This window comes from Triticum aestivum, chromosome 2D, assembly GCF_018294505.1.
Source record: "Triticum aestivum cultivar Chinese Spring chromosome 2D, IWGSC CS RefSeq v2.1, whole genome shotgun sequence".
Classification (NCBI taxonomy): Eukaryota; Viridiplantae; Streptophyta; class Magnoliopsida; order Poales; family Poaceae; genus Triticum; species Triticum aestivum.
In genome coordinates, this window is record NC_057799.1 from 222,085,606 (window position 1) to 222,097,108 (window position 11,503).

Here is an 11,503-nt window from a genome sequence, read left to right on the forward strand (position 1 = left end):
TCCGCCCTAGTTTCCGTCATACCGGTGTTATGTTCCTTGATTTTGCGTTCCTTACGCGGTTGGGTGATTTATGGGCCCAACCTTGGTTTTACCATTTGCCTACCTAAGCCTTTTTCCCTTGGGTTCTACAGACTCAAGGGTCATCTTTATTTTAAACCCCCAGGCCAGTGCTCCTCTGAGTGTTGGTCCAAACCCGTCAGTCACCGGTGGCCACCAGGGGGCAACTCTGGGCTCGCCTATCGGAAGCTTGGACAATCCGGTGTGCCCTGAGAACGAGATATGTGCAGCTCCTATCAGGATTTGTCGGCACATTCGGGCGGCTTTGCTGGTCTTGTTTTACCATTGTCAAAATGTCTTGTAAACCGGGATTCCGAGGTTGATCGGGTCTTCCCGGGAGAAGGTTTATCCTTCGTTGACCATGAGAGCTTATAATGGGCTAAGTTGGGACACCCCTGCAGGGTATTATCTTTCGAAAGCCATGCCCGCGGTTATGTGGCAGATGGGAATTTGTTAATGTCCGGTTGTAGAGAACTTGACACTTGACTTAATTAAAACGCATCAACCGCGTGTGTATCCGTGATGGTCTCTTTTCGACGGAGTCTGGGAAGTGAACACGGCTTTTGGGTTATGTTTGACGTAAGTAGGAGTTCAGGATCACTTCTTGATCATTACTAGTTGACGACCGTTCCGTTGCTTCTCTTCTCGCTCTTATTTCCGTATGTTAGCCACCATATATGCTTAGTCGCTGCTGCAGCCTCACCACCTTACCCTTTCCTACCTATAATCTTAAATAGTCTTGATCTCGCGGGTGTGAGATTGCTGAGTCCTCGTGACTCACCAGATACTTCCAAAACAGTTGCAGGTGCCAATCAGACCAGTGCAGGTGATGCCACCGTGCTCAAGTGGGAGTTCGACGAGGACCTTGGTCGTTACTATGTTTTCGTTTCCTGTTGATCAGTAGTGGAGCCCAGTTGGGACGTTCAGGGATCTAGCATTTGGGGTTGTCTTCTTTTCTTTTGGTACCGTAGTCGGACCTATGTGTGTACTCTGATTGATGTATGAATTTATTTATGTATTGTGTGAAGTGGCGATTGTAAGCCAACTCTTTATCCCACTCTTGTTCATTACATGGGATTGTGTGAAGATGACCCTTCTTGCGAAAAAACCACAATGCGGTTATGCCTCTAAGTCGTGCCTCGACACGTGGGAGATATAGCCGCATCGTGGGTGTTACAATGTGTGTGGCATATATCATGTTCACTTTTTGACTTGAGGGGGAAACTTCTTCTGTCCCCCTGTGTTCGGTTGCCGGGGCTCCTCATCATCGTCCTCGCTTTGTGATCCATTTTCCCTGTTCTCGGTGTTTAGTTTGCTGGCCTGTTTAAAAACCCAACAATCTCTGTTGGTATGATTGGCTGGTTTGTCTGGGGTGCCATGTATCTGGCATGGGCGATCGAGTATGCGGTCCAGGCTGGATGGTCCCTGATTGTTTCTCTTTTACGGTTTCTTCTGCTGGCTGGACTTGGAGCCGCTGAATCCGGCGTTGACTGTAGTGTCGTCGGTATTATCACCATTGCTTCGGCGTTTGTGTCTGTTACGTCGCAGCTTGCCGTTGCTGTTTTTGACCTCGGAGGGGCCTGCCTCGCTGGCTATGTTTTTACTACGAGCCAGCCAACTATCCTCACCCACGCAAAAGCGGGTCATGAGTGCCGTAAGGGCTTCCATAGATTTTGGCTTTTCTCAGCCGAGGTGGCGGGCGAGCCATTCATCGTGGATGCTATGTTTAAAGGCCGCTAGGGCTTCAGCATCCGGACAGTCGACATCTGGTTCCTTTTGGTTAGGAACCTTGTCCAGAATTTCCTGGCTGACTCTCCAGGCTGTTGAACTATGTGGCTTAAGTCATCGGTGTCTGGTGGCCGGACATATGTACCTTGGAAGTTGTCGAGGAAGGCTTCTTCCAAGTCCTCCCAGCTGCCGATAGAATTTTCTGGCAGGCTGTTTAACTAGTGCCGAGCTGGTCCTTTAAGCTTTAGTGGGAGGTATTTGATAGCGTGGAGGTCATCTCTGCGGGCCATGTGGATGTGGAGGATAAAGTCCTCAATCCATACCGCTGGATCAGTTGTCCCATCATATGATTCAATATTCACGGGTTTGAACCCTTCGGGGAATTCATGATCCATTACTTCTTCAGTGAAGCAAAGAGGGTGTGCGGCGCCTCAATATCGGGCCGCATCGCAACATAGCTCCGATGGAGTCCGTCTGCGGTTGTCGGCCCGGGCATGACTAGGTTTGTCATGTCCGAATAGGTAGCCATCATCGCGTGTCGAGGAACATCCTCGCGATCCATAAATCGACCTGGTATATCATGCTCTACTATCCAGGTCCTGCCGAAGGTCGTATGTATGACCCCGAACTGTTTTGTCTCTATTTTTACGTGGCAGTGGGGTGGGCTGCTGTTCGGCCTGGGTTGCCGCTCTATCCCGACCGCGTGGTGGTCGGTCCGCCGCACTGTCCCGACCGCGTAATGGTTGATCGGCCGCATTACACGAGGGAGGTATGCGCTCCGGCGCCTCTTCGTCGAACTGAGGTAGCAATCTGCGCTTCGGGTAACTCTTGGCTGGGCATATGATGCCGTATTCCTCGGCTGCCAAGACATCAGTCCACCTGTCGATGAGCAGATCTTGGTCAGCTTGAAGCTGCTGCTGCTTCTTTTTCAGGCTCCTTGCGGTGGCTATTAGCTGGCGCTTGAAGCGCTCCTACTCGAGAGGTTCCTCAGGCACGATGAAATCCTCATTGCTGAGGCTTTTCTCATCCTCGGAGAGCGGACGATAACTACCGTCCTCCGAGCCGTTGGGCATGGCTTGTTCATCGGGGCTAACCTGCCCGTTTTCTTGTTCCTCCTGTTCAGATGTTACCTCAACAGGGTCTTCATTGTTTTCGGCATCGTCCGGAGTATTATTTTCTCCGGTGCCAGTATTGCTGTCTTTTGAACGACGTGACTTAGAGCGGCGCCGAGGACGCCGACGTTTGTCCTGTGCCTCAGAAGTGGCCGTCCAGCGTCCAGTAAATGGCGGGTTTTGGTTTTGCTCCTCATCGGCATCGTCGTCCATACCGTCGATGTCTTCGGAGCCGTAATCAAGCGAGTCGGTTAAGTCCTCGACAGTGGCTATGAAGTGGGTGGCGGGTGGGAAGCAAAATTTTCCATTATCAGCCCCTAGTTCGAACCGGACATAGTTCGGCTCTGAGTCACCCGCCAAGGACAGGTTTTTTAATGAGTTTAGCACATCACCAAAGGGCGAGTGCTGGAAGATGTCTGCGGCGCCGAATTCGAAGATCGATAACTGATCAAGCTTGGCGTCCGCGGATGCACACGGTTCGGAACTTATAGCTGGAGACGAGTCCGGAGTTCCGCCGACACAGATATCATGTGATGTTAAGTCTATGTGCGGCTCCAACGCCACGGAATCTGTAACCTCCATGGCGGGGTTGAGCTTCCCATCCTCGGATGGCGCGGGTTGCTCCAGATCTAGAGCCAGAGCAGTTACGGAGGCTATCTCCTGGATGAGGACCGATGACAGATTTAAGTCATGTTCATCGGGGCGACAAGGAGCGGTCGCCGCGGTGTCAAATCCGTCGAAGATCAAGTCTCCACGGATGTCTTCAACATAGTTCAAGTTTCCAAATCTGACCTGATGGACAGGGGCGTAGCTATCGATCTACTCCAGATGGCCAAGCGAGTTGGCCCGCAGTGTGAAGCCGCCGAACACGAAGATCTGTCCGGGGAGGAAGGTTTCTCCTTGGACAGCATCATTGTTGACGATTGAAGGTGCCATCAAACCTTTTGGGGACAGCACAGTGGAACTCTCAATGAAAGCACCAATGTCGGTGCCAAAACCGGCGGATCTCGGGTAGGGGGTCCCGAACTGTGCGTCTAAAGGTTGATGGTAACAGGAGACAGGGGACACAATGTTTACCCAGGTTCGGGCCCTCTCTATGGAGGTAATACCCTACTTCCTGCTTGATTGATCTTGATGAATATGAGTATTACAAGAGTTGATCTACCACGAGATCGTAATGGCTATACCCTAAAAGTCTAGCCTATATGACTATGGTAATGAGTCTCTCCCCTCCGGACTAAGTCCTCCGGTTTATATAGACACCGGGAGGATCTAGGGTTACACAAGGTCGGTTACAAAGAAAGGAATCTACACATTTGATCACCAATCTTGCCTTCCATGCCAAGGAGAGTCCCATCCGAACACGGGTAAAGTCTTTGGTCTTTGTATCTTCACAACCCATCAGTCCGGCCCATGGCTAACAGGCCGGACGCCCGAGGACCCCTTAGGCCAGGACTCCCTCAGGGGGTCCTGCTACTTCTTGAGCTTGCATTGGCTTTTCCATTGAAGAGGAAAGGGTGATGCAACACAGTAGAGATAAGTATTGCCCTCAGTTAAGAACCAAGGTATCAATCCAGTAGGAGAAATGCGCAAGTCCCCAATAGATGCACCTGCACAAACAATCAAACACTTGCACAAACGCGATAAAGGGGTTGTCAATCCCTTCACGGTCACTTGCAAAGGTGAGATCTGATAGACATAGATAAAACTAAACAAAAGATAAAATATTTTTGGGTTTTTTCGGTTTATAGATCTGAAAATAAAGGATTGCAAAATATTAGAACGGCAACTAATATGATGGAAAATAGACTCGGGGCCATAGGTTTCACTAGAGGCTTCTCTCATGAAGGAAAATAATACGGTGGGTGAACAAATTACTGTCGAGCAAGTGATAGAAAAGCACAAAGTTATGACGATATCCAAGGCAATGATTATGCAATATGGGTTCCTGCAAAATTCGCACGAGTGAAATGACCTCCGCGATGACTCCACCCCGGCGATCTCCTCCACTAGCCACCAAATTCTAGTTTCTCTCCAATAGATCTCCTCGGCGTTCTATGATCTACACTCCCATACCCATCTTTCATGGGTTCCATTGATGGATCCACCCATGGCTTGGACTTCTCCAAGGGTTTGGTTTTTGCGGATAAGGTTTTTCAATCTACGGGCTTCTTGGTGCACCCCATGGATGAAACAGGCTTCTTTACCATGGTGGTCCGTCCGAGCAGTGCGTGATAGCCGCTGCGAAAGGGGACGATATCAAAGATTAACTCCTCGCTTCAGAAGTTGTCCGGAGATCCGAAGACAACCTCTAGTGTGATTGAGCCCGTACAGAGGGCCTCTACACCTGGTATGACTCCTTTGAAGGTAGTCTTTGTGGGCTTGATCCGTGATCGATTAATGCCCATTTTTCGCACTGTATCCTGATAGAGCAGATTGAGGCTGCTACCACCGTCCATAAGGACGCGCGTCAGGTGAAATCCATCAATGATTTGGTCAAGGACTAGCGCGGCTGAACCGCCATGACGGATACTAGTCGGATGATCCCTACGATCAAAGGTGATCGGGAATGACGACCATGGATTGAATTTTGGGGCGACTGGCTCTATCGCGTAGATGTCCCTGAGTGCGCGCTTGTGCTCCCTTTTGGGGATGTGTGTGGCATATATCATGTTCACTGTTTTGACTTGAGGGGGAAACTTCTTCTGTCCCCCTGTGTTCGGTTGCTGGGGCTCCTCATCATCGTTCTCGCTTTGTGATCCCTTTTCCCTGTTCTCGGCGTTTAGTTTGCCAGCCTGTTTAAAAACCCAACAATCTCTGTTTGTATGATTGGCTGGTTTCTCTGGGGTGCCATGTATCTGGCACGGGCGATCGAGTATGCAGTCCAGGCTGGATGGTCCCTGATTGTTTCTCTTGTACGGTTTCTTCCGCTGGCTGGACTTGGAGCCGCTGAATCCGGCATTGACTGTAGTGTCGTCGGTATTATCACCATTGCTTCGGCGTTTGTGTCTATTACGTCAGAGCTTGCCGTTGCTGTTTTTGACCTCGGAGGGGGCTGCCTCGCTGGCTGTGTTTTTACTATGAGCCAACCAACTATCCTCACCCACGCAAAAGCGGGTCATGAGTGCCGTAAGGGCTTCCATAGATTTTGGCTTTTCTTAGCTGAGGTGGCGGGCGAGCCATTCATCGCGGATGCTATGTTTAAAGGCCGCTAGGGCTTCAGCATCCGGACAGTCGACGATCTGGTTCTTTTTGGTTAGGAACCTTGTCCAGAGTTTCCTGGCTGACTCTCCAGGCTGTTGAACTATGTGGCTTAAGTCATCGGCGTCTGGTGGCCGGACACATGTACCTTGGAAGTTGTCGAGGAAGGCTTCTTCCAAGTCCTCCCAGCTGCCGATAGAATTTTCAGGCACGCTGTTTAACTAGTGCCGAGCTGGTCCTTTAAGCTTTAGTGGGAGGTATTTGATAGCGTGGAGGTCATCTCTGCGGGCCATGTGGATGTGGAGGATAAAGTCCTCGATCCATACCGCGAGATCAGTTGTCCCGTCATATGATTCAATATTCACGGGTTTGAACCCTTCGGGGAATTCATGATCCATTACTTCATCAGTGAAGCAAAGAGGGTGTGCGGCGCCTCAATATCGGGCCGCATCGCAACATAGCTCCGATGGAGTCCATCTGCGGTTGTCGGCCCGGGCGTGACTAGGTTTGTCATGTCCGAATAGGTAGCCATCATCGCGTGTCGAGGAACATCCTCGCGATCCGTAAATCGACCTGGTATATCATGCTCTACTATCCAGGTCCTGCCGAAGGTCGTATGTATGACCCCGAACTGTTTTGTCTCTATTTTTACGTGGCGGTGGGGCGGGCTGCTGTTCGGCCTGGGTTGCCGCTCTATCCCGACCACGTGGTGGTCGGTCCGCCGCACTGTCCCGACCGCGTAGTGGTTGATCGGCCGCATTATGCGAGGGAGGTATGCGCTCCGGTGCCTCTTCATCGAACTGAGGTAGCAATCTGCGCTTCGGGTAACTCTTGGCTGGGCATATGAGACCGTATTCCTCGGCTGCCAGGATATCAGTCCACCTGTCAAAGAGCAGATCTTGGTCAGCTTGAAGCTGCTGCTGCTTCTTTTTCAGGCTCCTTGCGGTGGCTATTAGCTGGCGCTTGAAGCGCTCCTGCTCGAGAGGTTCCTCAGGCACGATGAAATCCTCATTGCTGAGGCTTTCCTCATCCTCGGAGAGCGGACGATAACTACCGTCCTCCGAGCCGTTGGGCATGCCCTGTTCATCGGGGCTAACCTGCCCGTTTTCTTGTTCCTCCTGTTTGGATGTTACCTCAACAGGGGCTTCATTGTTTTCGGCATCGTCTGGAGTATTATTTTCTCCGCTGCCAGTATTGCTGTCTTTCGAACGACGTGACTTAGAGCGGCGCCGAGGACGCCGACGTTTGTGCTGTGCCTCAGGAGGTTTATTCTCAACTGGATTTTCTTTGTCATCGTCGTTGGTTGCTTTGGGTGTATCCACCATGTACACATCGTACGAAGAAGTGGCCGTCCAGCGTCCAGTAAATGGCCGGTTTTGGTTTTGCTCCTCATCGGCATTGTCGTCCACACCGTCGATGTCTTCGGAGCGGTAATCAAGCGTGTCGGTTAAGTCCTCGACAGTGTCTATGAAGTGGGTGGCGGGTGGGAAGCAAAATTCTCCATCATCAGCCCCTAGTTCAAACCGGACATAGTTCGGCTGTGAGTCCCCCGCCAAGGACAGGTTTTTTAATGATTTTAGCACATCGCCAAAGGGCGAGTGCTGGAAGATGTCTGCGGCGCTGAATTCGAAGATCGATAACTGATCAAGCTTGGCGTCCGCGGATGCACATGGTTCGAAACTTATAGCTGGAGACGAGTCCGGAGTTCCGGCGACACAGATATCATGTGATGTTAAGTCTATGTGCGGCTCCAATGCCACGGAATCTGTAACCTCCGTGGCGGGGTTGAGCTTCCCATCCTCGGATGGCGCGGCTTGCTCCGGATCTAGGGCCAGAGCAGTTACGGAGGCTATCTCCTGGATGCGGACCGATGACAGATGTAAGTCATGTTCATCGGGGCGACAAGGAGCGGTCGCCGCGGTCTCAAATCCGTCGAAGATCAACTCTCCACGGATGTCTGCGACGTAGTTCAAGTTTTCAAATCTGACCTGATGGACAGGGGCATAGCTATCGATCTGCTCCAGATGGCCAAGCGAGTTGGCCCGCAGTGTGAAGCCGCCGAACACGAAGATCTGTCCGGGGAGGAAGGTTTCTCCTTGGACAGCATCATTGTTGACGATTGAAGGGGCCATCAAACCTTTTGGGGACAGCATAGTGGAACTCTCAATGAAAGCACCAATGTCGGTGGCAAAACCGGCGGATCTCGGGTAGGGGGTCCCGAACTGTGTGTCTAAAGGTTGATGGTAACAGGAGACAGGGGACACGATGTTTACCCAGGTTCGGGCCCTCTCTATGGAGGTAATACCCTACTTCCTGCTTGGTTGATCTTGATGAATATGAGTATTAGAAGAGTTGATCTACCGCGAGATCGTAATGGCTATACCTAAAAGTCTAGCCTATATGACTATGGTAATGAGTCTCTCCCCTCCGGACTAAGTCCTCCGGTTTATATAGACACCGGGGGGATCTAGGGTTACACAAGGTCGGTTACAAAGAAAGGAATCTACACATTTGATCACCAAGCTTGCCTTCCATGCCAAGGCGAGTCCCATCCGAACACGGGTAAAGACTTTGGTCTTTGTATCTTCAGAACCCATCAGTCCGGCCCATGGCTAACAGGCCGGACGCCCGAGGACCCCTTAGGCCAGGACTCCTCAGGGGGTCCTGCTACTTCTTGAGCTTGCATTGGCTTTTCCATTGAAGGGGAAAGGGTGATGCAGCACAGTAGAGATAAGTATTTCCCTCAGTTAAGAACCAAGGTATCAATCCAGTAGGAGAAATGTGCAAGTCCCCAATAGATGCACCTGCACAAACAACCAAACACTTGCACAAACGCGATAAAGGGGTTGTCAATCCCTTCATGGTCACATGCAAAGGTGAGATCTGATAGACATAGATAAAATTAAAAAAAAGATTAAATATTTTTGGGTTTTTTCGGTTTATAGATCTGAAAATAAAAGATTGCAAAATATTAGATCGGCAACTAATATGATGGAAAATAGACTCGGGGCCATAGGTTTCACTAGAGGCTTCTCTCATGAAGGAAAATAATACGGTGGTTGAACAAATTACTGTCGAGCAAGTGATAGAAAAGCACAAAGTTATGACGATATCCAAGGCAATGATTATGCAATATGGGTTCTTGCAAAATTCGCACGAGTGAAATGACCTCCGCGATGACTCCACCCCGGCGATCTCCTCTGCTAGCCACCAAATTCTAGTTTCTCTCCAATAGATCTCCTCAGCGTTTTATGATCTACACTCCCATACCCATCTTTCATGGGTTCCATTGATGGATCCACCCTTGGCTTGGACTTCTCCAAGGGTTTGGTTTTTGCGGATATGGTTTTTCAATCTACGGGCTTCTCGGTGCACCCCATGGATGATATAGGCTTCTTTTGGTCGTCATGACTTTCGTTTTGATGAAGATTCAGTGGCGGCGGCGCTTAAGGTGGCCATTGGTGGCTCGGCCATTGAGTTTATGGTTTTCTTGATCAAGGATAAGGTTTTTGGCTTCCAAGTGTCTTGCAAGGCCGTAGCTATGATCATTCTCAGTCTTCGATCAGTCTCTTGGGATCATTTTAAATGTTATTTCATCTTTGGGGGAATGGTGGCCTGAATTGGGGCCGTGAGTTCAAGATTTGGAAATTGGAATGTGATGCTGAATGGATCATCGTTAGTCCTTCTAAACAGCGTGCTGCCCTTGGTTTGTTGGCTATGCACTCCAATTCATCAAAGTCCTCGGTGAGATCTTCTCGTTCCAATGCCAAGAAGCTTTCTTTTTCAGTATTTCAAAACTATCCTGCTTGTCGTGGTTATCGTTATCCAGCCACACAAAAGTGCATTTAAACTGTTGAAGATGCGGGGTACACACTTCCTGCGCATGAGAGGGTGGTCATTCATCCCTTGCCACTGGCTGAACTTCGGTGGACGTCGATGAGGCCTTACATATCTTTTGGCATGGTTCAAGATCTGCTTGCTCTGGCGGATCGGACGCCGTCTTTCTCGGGCGGGAATCTTGGTTCCTTGAATGTGGACGTGTCAGCCCGTGTTGGGCCGTCAACTGCACGTGCCACAGTCCAGGACAAGCTAGTGAACTCTATTGGGCTTTCCAATATTACTTCATCTCAGCAAGCCAAGGAAGATTATGATAATTTGGATTCGGATATGGTTGAGGAAATTTTTACGTGTCAAAAGTGCTTGAGAAAGGGCCATTTTGCTGCAGCATGCACGTCCAAGCACTGGTGTAATGCTTGTCTGTGGGTGGGGCATGTCAAAAAAGATTGTAACAGGTTTGCACGGATCCTGGGTCTGGTTTGGCAACCAAAACCCGGTAACGTTGCAACTTCCGGGGATCGCTCAGCTCCTACCGAGAATATCTCTCTCACACAGCTTTTACCAAACTTGGACCTCCCTTGCACTTCTGCTTTTACTCCATCATCCAGTTCCATCAGCCCCGGTCCCAAGACACCTTCGACCATGCCGCCTGAAACCCCTCCTCCGCTGGAGTACTCGCCGTCTGCGGTGAGCCCTAGGTGCTTTGCTTTGATGGCCAACTTCCACATCGAACCTTTGATGTATGTGCCGGCGGGTCATCACATTGTGGATGGAGGCGAAGCTCGTGTGCCTCGGACTGTTGTGACGCCACATACCCCAATTGTGCGGCGCCATGAGGAGTTCATGTTAGCCGAGGTAATGCCCATCCCTCCTCCTGATCAGATCGGTGCTACTAGGGAAGAAGTGGTCCAATGGCTTCGACCTCATGGGGTTTTGGTGAGGTCTGCTCAGCCTTGGATTCGGTCTGTTGGTCTTTTTGAGCTTCGAGATGCAGCAGTCAGATTTTCGCTTCTGCAGTTGCCACCCCAACCCCTTGGCAACGATTGCTTTGTTCGATTCATGAAGCATGATGAGGGCAAGTCTTTCCGGGGTGCTCAGGGTTTCCGTCAGGGTCTGCTTATGTTCTTGGGGATTCCGCTTGATCTCCGCAACCCTGAGTGTATTAGGGCAGCTGTCAACACCTTTGGGAAATTTCATCATTGGAATAATGAGGACCCTTACCTTGTTCAAACTCTAGTGTTTGCTTCCTTTCCAGAGGATATTCTAGGGCCCAGGGCTGTGGTGTTTATGGATTTTGCTGCTTGGGGAGGGGCTAGGATGTCTTGGACGGCACCTCTTTATATCCTTGGTGCAAATTTTGTGGAGCAAATGCCCCAAGATGAGGATTGGATGCCCATCAATGGCAACCCTCACCCAGTTCCTAGTGTGCCCTTCCCAGAGATGCCACCGTTTATTTTGCCTCCATACCCTGCTCTGGGTTGGAACGATGTGCCACCCCCTCCGCCTGAACCTGCACATAATGAAGTGGAAGATGACAATTGGGGTAACTGGAGTGAGCCTGACGACCA